The following is an 11299-nucleotide window of genomic DNA, read 5'->3' on the forward strand; positions in this document are numbered from 1 at the left end:
AACACTACTCATTTCACCAAGGAAAAATTGTTTCTAACTTTCCTTATGCTCTAAAGGTTTCTGGAAGTCAAAGACAAGAAGAAAGTATCCATAAGATTAAAGCAACCACCCAGCGAGTTGGAAGAAGTTTCTTTCATAGCTCCTGCAGGAATGCACACAGTGTAATGTAATCCACAAATCAACAAGAGTTCCAAGGGTTATTTCTTCAGTGGCTCCTCAATATAAGGTTACATATCACGCCAAAGAGCAATTCAGCAAAACAATTCCACAGAGGCCTACTCAGCGAGGGCCTGCCCGGAGGGGCAGCCTCATTCAGGACAGTGTTAATGGAATAATTCTTAAATTGGGGGGGTGGGGTGGGGTGTTGAGATTCCCTTCAAGAACCTGAAGAAAAAGCCATTGAATGTCTCCCTGGGAGAAAAGAGACATTTTGCACAAACAAAAAAAAACACTGCCTAGGATTCCAGTTCCTAGACCCCCAGAGCTCCAGTAACAGACCTGTTAGCGTCTGTGAGACCTGAATCCTGAACTGAGGATGCCTAGCTCGGAGGACCGAGTGGATAACACGTCCTTCAGTGCGCCCTTCATAAATGTCTTCTTTCCATGGGGCTCTAGAGAAAAACAAGGCAGTCATGAGGTTGAGGTTTTGTCCTCGACAAGAGGCTGAAGCAACTGCCGCTCTTCAGTGACATCATCAGCACAGGGGACTCATCATGACTTCTCCGGCTCATCTCACTCCTGCAGTCGAAATCCCCCCCCCTCCTCAGTTTACCTCACGTCAGCTGCTTTTGAAGAGGCATCCTCTTAAATCACCCACCGTAAGATACAAATGACTGAGAGCCCCAACCCCACCTGGGGATCTTCCCATTTCAAAAAGTGGCTGGGTTTATCCAAATGGTGACATTTCAGAACACGTGACACAGGAAAATAATGCCAGAGGGACAAAAGAAGGAAAATAAATAATGAGCACCTGTTACCCGTCAGGCACCGCACGCGTTCATTTGATTTCCCTAACGTCGTTGTCCACTCTTTACCGAGAAGGAAGCCGGTGCCCCAAAGACAAAATAACTTAATGCCCTAGAGCAGGGTTCCCAATCTGTGTGCACATTGCAATCACCTGGGGACCTTCAAAGACACTGGCTCCCACCCCAGAGGTTGTAGCCTTGGCTTTGGCATTTTTAAAAGATGCTCTGAGGATTCTACTCAGTGGACCTTTTGGGAACCACTGTCAGAGAGCAGAAAAGTGGAGATGTGAATTGCCCCAGTTCTTTCTTACTTCAGGGCGGATATTTCGTGGGACATCCATGCGGTCATCCAAGCTGTATAAATCTTGCACTAGTTTAATATCAGTTGGTATGTAGCTGCCGATTCAAGCCCCTGTCCTCCAACATCACCCCCATCCCTTGCCCTGACTCCCGGGGCCCCCTCATGCCCAGAGTTGGAAGGCTCTGCCAAAACCATGGTCAAGTATCTTGAGGATCATCCCTGGCAGTTTCCGTGCTCACTTGCCTTCTTACACCACCTTAGTACACGTGAGCAAAGTCAGAAAGAAAATTCAGGGTAGTTTTCTGGGCATTAGCTCCACAAAGCTGAAAACCCCTGCCCCACACCTGTTCACCATATTGACCCTAGCTGGAAATACCGACAGCAAATTGGGACCTTTGCTCAGTTTTTGCAAGAGACAGCTCAGGAGTTTGAAGTCAAAATATGTTTTGTTCTCGAATGTACCAAATCCATTGTCAGGGGGTCTCCTTGAGTTGTCCAGAAAATAAGAGATACTATGAAAGAAAAAAGGCTCAGGAAATGATCTCAGACTTCCCAGCCGACTACACTTTCCTGTAATACAAACAGCAGGTCAGGCAAGTCTGAGGTTTGAACAAGAAATTCCTGTTCCCATTGGGGCAAAGAGCAGGGGAATACAGCTTTCCATCATTAACCAGAGTAAACCACATGAAATGGGACAATCAGACAACATGCAAAAACAAGCTGGAAGCCTCCGGCCTCTATACATCTGGTCAGAGACAGTAAATACAGAAAATGAAAACAATACATTTCACTATTAGGTTCCATCTCTTTCATAATTAACTGCAGAAGAATATAAGTAGTGATAAAGATCTTTCTCTTACTTAAGGCACCTCGTCTCTCAGTGCATCCCCCGAATGAGTGCCTGTAGAAAGTGTGCCCTTCTTTATACGTTTAACAAACATCAGCAGAGTGGCTACTATTTGCCAGGACCTCTGCTAGGAGACAGGATGGAATGTAAGCCTGAGAAAGACACGATGTTGGCTCTCAGGAACCCACAATCCAGGAAAAAGACACACAAACTATTACAATGCACCCTGAGAAAAACTGGAACCAGCTGTCGTGCAAGGTGCTTGGGAGCTCAGAGTAATGGGTAATTCGTTTGGCTGCCGGGTTAGGAAACTCATGGAGAAGCCATATCTGCCATGATACTATAGATGGATGGGTCCAGTTGATTCCTGCCATTTATTCCAACCCTATCTTCAGATTCTATAAAAGAAGAGAGAGATACACCCTGGACATAGTCCTGGATCATGCATGAATATTTTTTAAAGCCTCAGAACAAAGGTTGGAGACTTCTTATGCATCATTGAGGCCCCCAAAGAGTACCTGTGAATATCTGCTGGGTCCTGAAAAATGTCAGACTAAGTAAGGTATGACCTGGAGATTATGTCAGGACATGTAAGAATCACCCTTCAGCCAGAAAATGGTAGATCCTTTTACTATGAATCATGCATTTCCCAGAAGCCTCTGATTCCCTGAAATTTTCCTTGAGGTTCTGAGAGGCACTAATGAGCTCTTTCAAATGGCACCATTTTTTATCATGTCTGCCTCAGCATTCTAGTAAGGAAAACCGGCCTTAGCCTTTCACATTGAAGATTTGGTTGGGTTTCATTTCGTCACTTCCTCTCCTGCTGCTTCTTTCTATGGGCTGGCTTGGAGTGGTGATTTCAAATAAAATTTAAAAAGAAACTCCTGACATGCCTAAACAAACCTGACAACCGTTTGGAAATATAAGTAGAGTCACTGAACACTCTTCCTTCAAGAAAAGCCTTCTTTCAAAGCCCACTGCCTGGGAGATGAAGTCATGTCAGGCGGGCAGAGAGAATTATTCCAAAAGTAAATCTAAGAGCAAAAGATTTGAGCAAAATGAGCAAAAATTACCCCTCTCATTCCCATGCAACAGTCACTGCAAGTAGGGGCTTTTCTCATAAACTCAGTTGGTGTGTTCATTCTATTTACTGAGCATCTATACAGCCCAGGAGCTGGAAGAGAGGAATCAGAATTCTAAGACGAAGGACAGACAAGTCTCTCAAAGGATTATATACTTTATTTACAGACATGGACAGTGATTTTATTTTTTAAAAATCTTGAATAAATAGGGAACACAGTGCTCTCAGTCTGTGGACCGGAATCTACCAACGTTTTTTTCATTATCTTATGGCCTTTTGTTCTTGCAACATTTATATAGTTAAGATCATCTTGAATATACAATTTGAGGGGTTTTTTTTAAGTTTACATGAAAAAACATGTCCCCTACCATGAAAACATCCTAGTCAATATCATCTTTAAGTAAGTGCCCGGTATTCCATTGTGTGGGTGTAGCATAAAATTCATACAACAATTCCACAGTACTGAGCGTTTAGGTTGCTTTGGCAATAATAAATAACATAGTGATTAGCATCTATGCCCATACGTCTTGTCGGCATTTCTGATTATTTCTCAAGAAGATTCCCAGAAAAGGAATTACTGAGTAGAGAGTATGAATATTTTAAGGCTTTTTTCAAGCCCATTGCCACATTGCTTTCCTGAACATCGGGAGCCATGCTTTTCTCCCCACACCCTCACCAGCCTTGAGTAGTGCCATAGTCTTAATCTTGCATGATGCAGCAGGGGGCAAATTGTATTTTATTGTTGTGATTTGCATTTCTGTGATTACTGGTAAAGCTGAATGTTTTCCCATATATTTGTAAGCCGCTTTTATTGCCTTATCTGTGAACTGTCTGTTCACACTATCTACCTACTTTCCTATATTAATGTTTCACTGTTCTTCTTATCAAAGTAGAAACTCTTTAAAGACTGAGGCTATTAACTCCTTCTCCATCACATTTGTGATAAAAAGGTACTTTTAGTTGGCTTTTAATTTGTTATGGTTTTTTTGTTTTGTTTTGGTTTTGGTTTGTTTTGGTTTTTTAGAGAGAGCGAAAGCGAACAGAGGGGGAAGGGGCGGCGGGAGAAGAAGAGAGAGAATCTTAAGCCAGCTCCATGTCCAGTGCACAGCCCGACATGAAGCTTGATCTCACAATGTGACCTGAGCCGAAATCAAGAGTCACACGCTTAACAGACTCATCCACCCAGGCACCTCTGTTGTGTGTGTGTTTGTGGGTGTGTTTGTGTTTAACTTGCATTTACCATACATCCTAGCCTGATTCATTTCCTTCCCATTCTTCACCGATGCTCCTCTGCCTAGTAACTCGGGGTGGTCTATTCTGGAGGAGCCACTCTGTGAGGGATAGCCCAGACTCTGGAGAGAGATGATAAGGCCAGGAAATAGGGGTTGGCAGAACAGGGCTCTACTGGGGAGCAGGGAGGACATATAGCTAAACGTGTGAGGAGGAAACAAACAGGAAAGATGAAGCAAAGGGAAAATGAGGGTGGGAACATCAACAGAGCCAGGAATGAAGCCTATTCAGAAATGCATGCCAAGAAGTTCTACCCTCTGATTAGGGGTTGGCTCTCAACCTTTTAGCACCCAAGAGTGAAAAGGTGTGAAAGGGCTTTGGTAAGTCCGAGAAAGACCGTGGGAGAGAGTTGAGAGGTAGGTATGGAAGGAACCAGAGAATAGAGAGAAAGAGAGGCAGAGTGCCCACACTAGATGTTTACTAAAACCCAACCACCTTCAGACGAGTGTGCTGTGCTATTACAGACTCAGCGCATGGCAAACAAAAACTTCACCAGCTCTAGATGGTGACGTATTGGGTTGGCTGCAGAGAAATGCTAAGACTGATAACATCTGACATTTACACAGAGTATGGAAAACATATTGCACAGTGAAACATACACCTCTGCAAATGGCGTGAAGCTCTCTAGGCACCAAGGTGCCAAGACTACTAGGGTGGGAAGCATGAAGATCACCGTGGTCTACGTGTGTGAGTGCAAGATGGACTGAGAGCTGTCGGATCAAACACAGATTGCACCACAGGACGAAGCTTCTTCTCTCCATACAGAAAAGCATTGCGTGGATCTTCAGGTTCAAGTAGTGGCATGCTAAGTAATTTAGACCACTCTCCTATCAAAGATAACGTAATGGAGGACAGTAAAATCATCTATGTAACAAATCCAGTGGAATCTACAAATGGTTGCAGGATACAAGATCAATATACAAAAGTCCATTTTGTCTCTATAGACCAGCCACAGTCAGGAATTGCAATGATCAGACAAGATAGACTTTAAGTGAAAAAGTGCCACAGGAGACAAAGAAGGATATTATATAATGATAAAAGGGTCAATCTACATATGTACATAAGTACATATGCACCCAAATCAGATCATCTAAATACATAAAACAAACACTGACCGGAGTGAAGGCAGAACTAGAAAACAATAATAGTAGGATGCTTTAGCACTCCACTTTCAATAATGGAGAAATCAACCAGATTCTTCTTTTCAACAAAGATACAGTGGACTTAAGGAACAACATAGACCAAATGGACCAAACAGAAATATACAGAAATTTCAACCCAACCGTAACAGAATATACATTTTTTTCAAGCTCACATGGAACATTCTCCAGAAGAGGTCACATGTTAGGTCACAAAACAAGTCTTAACAAATTTAAGAAGACTGAAATCATACAAAGTATCTTTTCTGACCACAATGGAAATTGTAATTAAAGACCTGCACCATTTATAACAGCATCAAAAAATGAAATAGAGATAAATCTGAAAAAATGATGCAAAAGACTCATACACTGAAAGCTATAAAATATTGCTGAGATAAACTAAAGACCTAAACAAATAGAGAAATATATCTGGTTCATAGATTGGAAAGTTCAATATTGTTAAGAAGCCAATTGTCCTCAAATTGATCTACCAGTTCAAAGGTATCCTAGTAAAAATCCTAGATGGTAATTTTAAAGAAATTAACAAGCTGCCTCTAAAGGACTGAGAATAACCAAAACATATCTGAAACAGAACAAAGTTGAATGGCTAATGTTATCTGGTTTCAAAAATTATTACAAAGCCATAGCAATCAAAACAATTTGGTATTTACATAGAGACAGATCAATCACTGAAACAGAATAAGATTCAGAGATACACCCACACATAGATGGACAACTGATTTTTGACAAAGCCTCAAAGGCAATGCAGTGGAGAAAAACAGCCTTTTCAACAAGTCACAATGAGATACCGCTTCGCACCTATTCAGATGGCTACAATAAAAAAAAAACAAAGACAAAAAAAACAACAGAAAATAATAAGTGTCGGTGAGGACGTGGAGAAAATGGAACCTTTGTGCATTGTTGGTGGCAACATAACATGGTGCAGTCGCCGTGTAAAACAGTATGACATTTCCTCAAAAAATTAAAAATAGAACTACCATATGATTCAGTAATTCCACTTGTGGGTCTATACCCAAAAGAGTTGAAAGCAGGATCTCAAGGAGTTATTTGCACACCCGTGTTCACAGCAACATTACTCACAAGAGCCAAGAGGTGGAAGTAACCCACGTGTCCATGGACAGATGAATGGATAAACCAAATGTGGCATATACATAGAATATTATCCGGCCTTAAAAAGGAAGGAAATCCTGACACATGCAACAACATGGGTGACTCTTGAGGACATTACAGTAAGTGAAATAGGCCAGTCACAAAGAGAAAATATTATAGAATTCCATTTATATGAGGTACCCAGAGTAGTCAACAGTGGGTTGGGGAAGAGGATGAGATTCCATGGCAGACCTCTGAGTTTGAGATGCCCGCAAGGCTCATGTGGAAGTTTGATTAGCAGTTGAAAATAGAGATCCAGGGCACCTGGGTGGCTCAGTCATTAAGAGTCTGCCTTCGGCTCAGGTCATCATCCCAGGGTCCTGGGATCGAGCCCCGCATCGGGCTCCCTGCTCGGCGGGAAGCCTGCTTCTCCCTCTCCCACTCCCCCTGCTTGTGTTCCCCCTCTTGCTGTGTCTCTCTCTCTCTGTCAAATAAATAAAATCTTAAAAAAAAAAAAAGAAAATAGAGATCCAAAGCTAGGAAGAATTTTTTAGGCTAGAGTTGCACCAAAGTATAGATTTTTAAAATAATAGGCAGTTTTCTCTGAAAAACTGGGGTGGTGGGGTGGGGTGGGGAGAGGTAATTGTTTTGAGAAGAGAACTGAGCCGAGGGATCCCTGGTAGGTTGAAGTCAAGAAGAGACAAGGTTGGCACTTGTCCCAGTTCATAAATGAGGAAGAGCAGGTTCTGACAGAGTAGGCAACTTGCCCCAAATCACTCAAGTCAGTAAGGGGGCACAGCCGGGATTTGGACCTATGATCCACCCTTAGCCGCTATCCTCCTCCCGCTAAACAACAAAACAAAGAAACCACCTAAGCAGGAGAGGCCGCCTTGCCAAGTAGCTGCCTTCTGGTGCAAGTCCCCCTCGCCAGCTGAGACCCAGTTTCCTCACCTGCAAACTGGGGGAAATGGGACTTCTCTTTCCTGGGGCACCGGGCTGTGGCGAGGACCAGGGGAATCCCGGATACAGACAATGGTCACCTGTAAAATACTGTTTGCTGGGGCTCTAGTCTCTGTGCACCAGTCTCTGAACAAGGGAAGACCCTCCACGCAGTTGGCCTGCGATAATCTTCGAGGCAGAGGTCATAATCTTCCCACGAACCTGGACCAACAGCCAAGTTAATCAGTTCAACCTCAGACCCACTTCCTCATGTTTACCTTTCTCTGGGAACCATCAGACCCAGCCCGGTTCCCAGTCCGCCCAGTTCCCTGTTCTCTGCCAAGCCGGGGCCATTCCCTGCCTCAAAGCCAGACCCCCTCTCAGCAGGCTGGCCCTGACCGAAAGCCCAGGGCAGGATATTGAACCCATATCCTGTTCCAACCCTTTGGGACTAGAAACTGCCTTGTTTTTGGCAGTCCCCACCTCAGTGCCAGGACTAGAATCTGGGGAGTCAGGAGGCGGCAAGCTGCTGGTGCTGCCCAGCTAGGACTTCTGAGAATCACCCGAGCCTGAGAACTGTGAGTCACTGGCCCCTGCCCACTGCCCGCCTTGTGGCCTCAGGCTCACGGCCTGCTTGGACCACACCCTCGCCTCAAAATCACAAACCTACGGGCTGCTGTGTGCTGCTTACCAGGCTACCCATCCTTCCAGCAGCCTCAGTGGGGCCCCCACCCTTTACCCAGCACCCCCATCCACAGTGCCTGCCCCCTCCATAGCCTTTTTTTCCTGCACCCTTCACCCCCAAATGTACACGTCTCCCAAGATTTCACCGGAGATAAATTTTCTTCTCTGGATTGACTGTCCTTTGACAATCTTATCTACTCCTAGGGTTTCAACTAGCACCTCCAAAGTGGCAGAGGCCTAAGGATATAAAGGTCATTTTCAAATTAGATTGACCAGGGCCCAAGGCTGGTCAAGGAAGGAGGAAGAAGAAAAAGGGTGAGAGTCAAGAGGGAAGCTGAGTCCCCAGAAGGATGGCCCCTCACCACAGCCGTGGAGGGAGAAACCCAGGCCCCAGTGGGCTCTGAATCCTCCAGGCCTGGCATAGAGCCAGGCACAGATGGGTGCAGAGTCTCTGCTGGATGGATGAATGAATGAACAAGTTGGTTCTTCCCTCTCCGGATCCGAGTGTGTTTTCCGGAGCCACCCTCCTTCCTGATACACGAAGCCGGGAGAGGAAGTGACTAGGCAGCCAAGTCCAGAGAGGTAACATGAGTCCCTGTGAGATCTGTCCAGGAACAGGAGACTAAGAGAGGACAGAACAGGCACCCAGATTCTGAAGCAGCACCCCAGCTCCTGCTGTCTCCCTAACAAAAGCTTGGGTACCACAGGCTTAGCCAAGCCCTTGACTATTTTCATCTTGTTTAATCCTCCCAAAGACCTTTGGAGGTAGGTACTATTATTTTCTCCACTTTACAGATGAGAATATAGAGGCAGGAGGTCAGGAAACCTGACAAGGATCCCACAGTTTATCAAAGTAACCAAGCTGGATCTTTTTCTTTTTTCCTTTTTCCTACAGTGGTGCTGTTTCATCTTTAAAATGCCAGCAATTTGCCCACATGCTCAGCTCTGCTACAATGTGTTATTTTCAGACCTAGCAATGAACTACAGAATGGTAGAAGTGGAAGAGCCTTTGAGATGAATTAGTCCGGGCCAGAGTTGGGGAGACAGGGGGAGGGAGGCTGAGCATACAGGCTGCAAATCCTCCCCTCCCTCTTCTTCCTTCTGCTCCTAAAATAAAACTGAACAAAAGACTGGAAAGTTACTGGATCAGAGAATTCAGCATCTCCCTCCTAACTCCCTGGGATTTTATTATTCAAGATAGCAAGCAGGACCTACATCCTGGAGCAAGAAGAAGCTAAGATCTCCCTGCCGGTGGGTGTGATTTTGAAAGTGCGAAAAGGCAGGAGCTTCTGGGCCCCTCCCTCCAGCAGAGATCTGTCCTCCTCGAGCCCTGTCTGGGATGCTGGGAGGCTGCAAAGGGCAAATGCAGGGCCTGAGGCCTTCCCACAGTCGGCTCCCCAGGAAGACAACCCTGTCCTTCAGCAAGCCCTCACCTCCCATCTGCGTCCCTAATTGGCATCTTCTGGTGACTTCATTTTTCACTCTTGGCTAAAATGGGCCTCTGATGATTTATTCTATCCCGGGTGTTGACAAGCTCAAGAAGTTGTGTGGGGCCCACTGCCAGGCACTCATGGTGACAAAGCATGACTCACCGCTCCCAGGTCAGTTGGGGGGGGTGTGGTGGTGTAGGAGTCAGGGGAAGCAGCTGACAAGGCTCACCACTGCATCACTGGGCCTTCTGGCCTCTTGTGAGGCAGCTCCACTCTCGGATGGGAAAGAGACACCCCAGAACCCTCTGATGGAGACAGGACAGGCAGCCCACAGGTCTGTCACATCTCAAGGCTGCTTCTCTGTTTTGTCTCCCACCCCCAGTGCCAAATGCTAAACTGTCTTTCAGAGAGAGCTCTAAAAGGGAAATATAAGCCAGCCCTCCTTGAATCCCCTCAATCATAGAACGTTAGCAGTGGGGAGGGGGGAGACAAAGAAAGCCTTAGAGATCATTAAACTCAATCTTTTTATTTTGTGAGAAAGAATTTGAGGTCCAGAGAGGTCAAGTCATTTGACCAAGGCCCCAAAGTGAGTTAGAAGTGGAGCTGGGACTAGAACTTAGGTGTTTGTTCCAGACTTGTGCTCTCTTGCCAACCAAGATATGACGAGAATTTCACTAGCACTCCTGAGGGAGAGGAGGCCAACTCTCCCCCAGAAAAAGGGGCAAGAAGCACTAATGCCTAAGGCGAGATGAGTGGGCTGGACTTCGGCTTTGCCCTTTGTTCTTCTCAGATGGAGCTCTGTGCTTTCCTGGCTTATGGGGAACCCCAGAGTCCAGGGGGCTCCAGGCTGAGCATTCCCTCTCCCAGGAACGATACTTCACTCACAGGAACGTGCCAATGGCAGATGACCCGCAGACTCTTTCTTGGCTTAGCCAACAGCAAGTTGCCCTTAGAAGAGCCTGTTGCATCTGGCTGCTAAGTGACCTTATTTCTCTTTTTCTCTTTCCTGACCTTCTGGGTAAACAGCGTGTTAGCTCAGGGGAGACTTAAATTCATGAACCCAGTAAATGAAAAGGGGCCACAAAGTTCCTCTGGTCTGTACGTGCTCCACGGGACCCCCTCCATGATACCCCAGATGGACACTACCTTCAGCTTGAACACTTCCCAGGATGAGCCACTGTTTCTCCCTCACTCCTGGCCCCTCTGCTGCTGGACAGACCGAAGAGATAGAGACGGCTATCTAGTCCTGACTGGAGTCAGCCTCCCTGTGATGCCCCCTGCGCTGAAACAGAGCGAGTGACTACCCTTCTCTGGACTATGGCCTGTGTCTTCGCTCACGACTTATAGGGACAAGCCCAGACAGACATAACCATTCTTGATCTTACAAAGATTGAGCATCTGTTTGGGGGTCTAGTCCAATAGGGCTCTTGCTCAATTTTCTTTTCCCATCTGATTTCCATGAATGTGAAAGAAAGAAAGAAAGAAAGAAAGAAAGAAAGAAAGAAAGAAAGAA

General features: G+C 45.6%; 1 long non-coding RNA gene across 1 annotated transcript; it reads left to right on the top strand.

Moving 5' to 3' along the window:
- Positions 1 to 8006: 8006 nt before the first annotated feature.
- Positions 8007 to 9568, top strand: LOC110583997. Its single transcript, XR_002480548.1, has 3 exons — positions 8007 to 8250; positions 8561 to 9121; positions 9252 to 9568. It is a non-coding gene; the product is annotated as an uncharacterized LOC110583997 (long non-coding RNA).
- Positions 9569 to 11299: the final 1731 nt, after the last annotated feature.

This window comes from Neomonachus schauinslandi, chromosome 9 (genome assembly GCF_002201575.2).
Source record: "Neomonachus schauinslandi chromosome 9, ASM220157v2, whole genome shotgun sequence".
NCBI classification, from domain to species: Eukaryota; Metazoa; Chordata; class Mammalia; order Carnivora; family Phocidae; genus Neomonachus; species Neomonachus schauinslandi.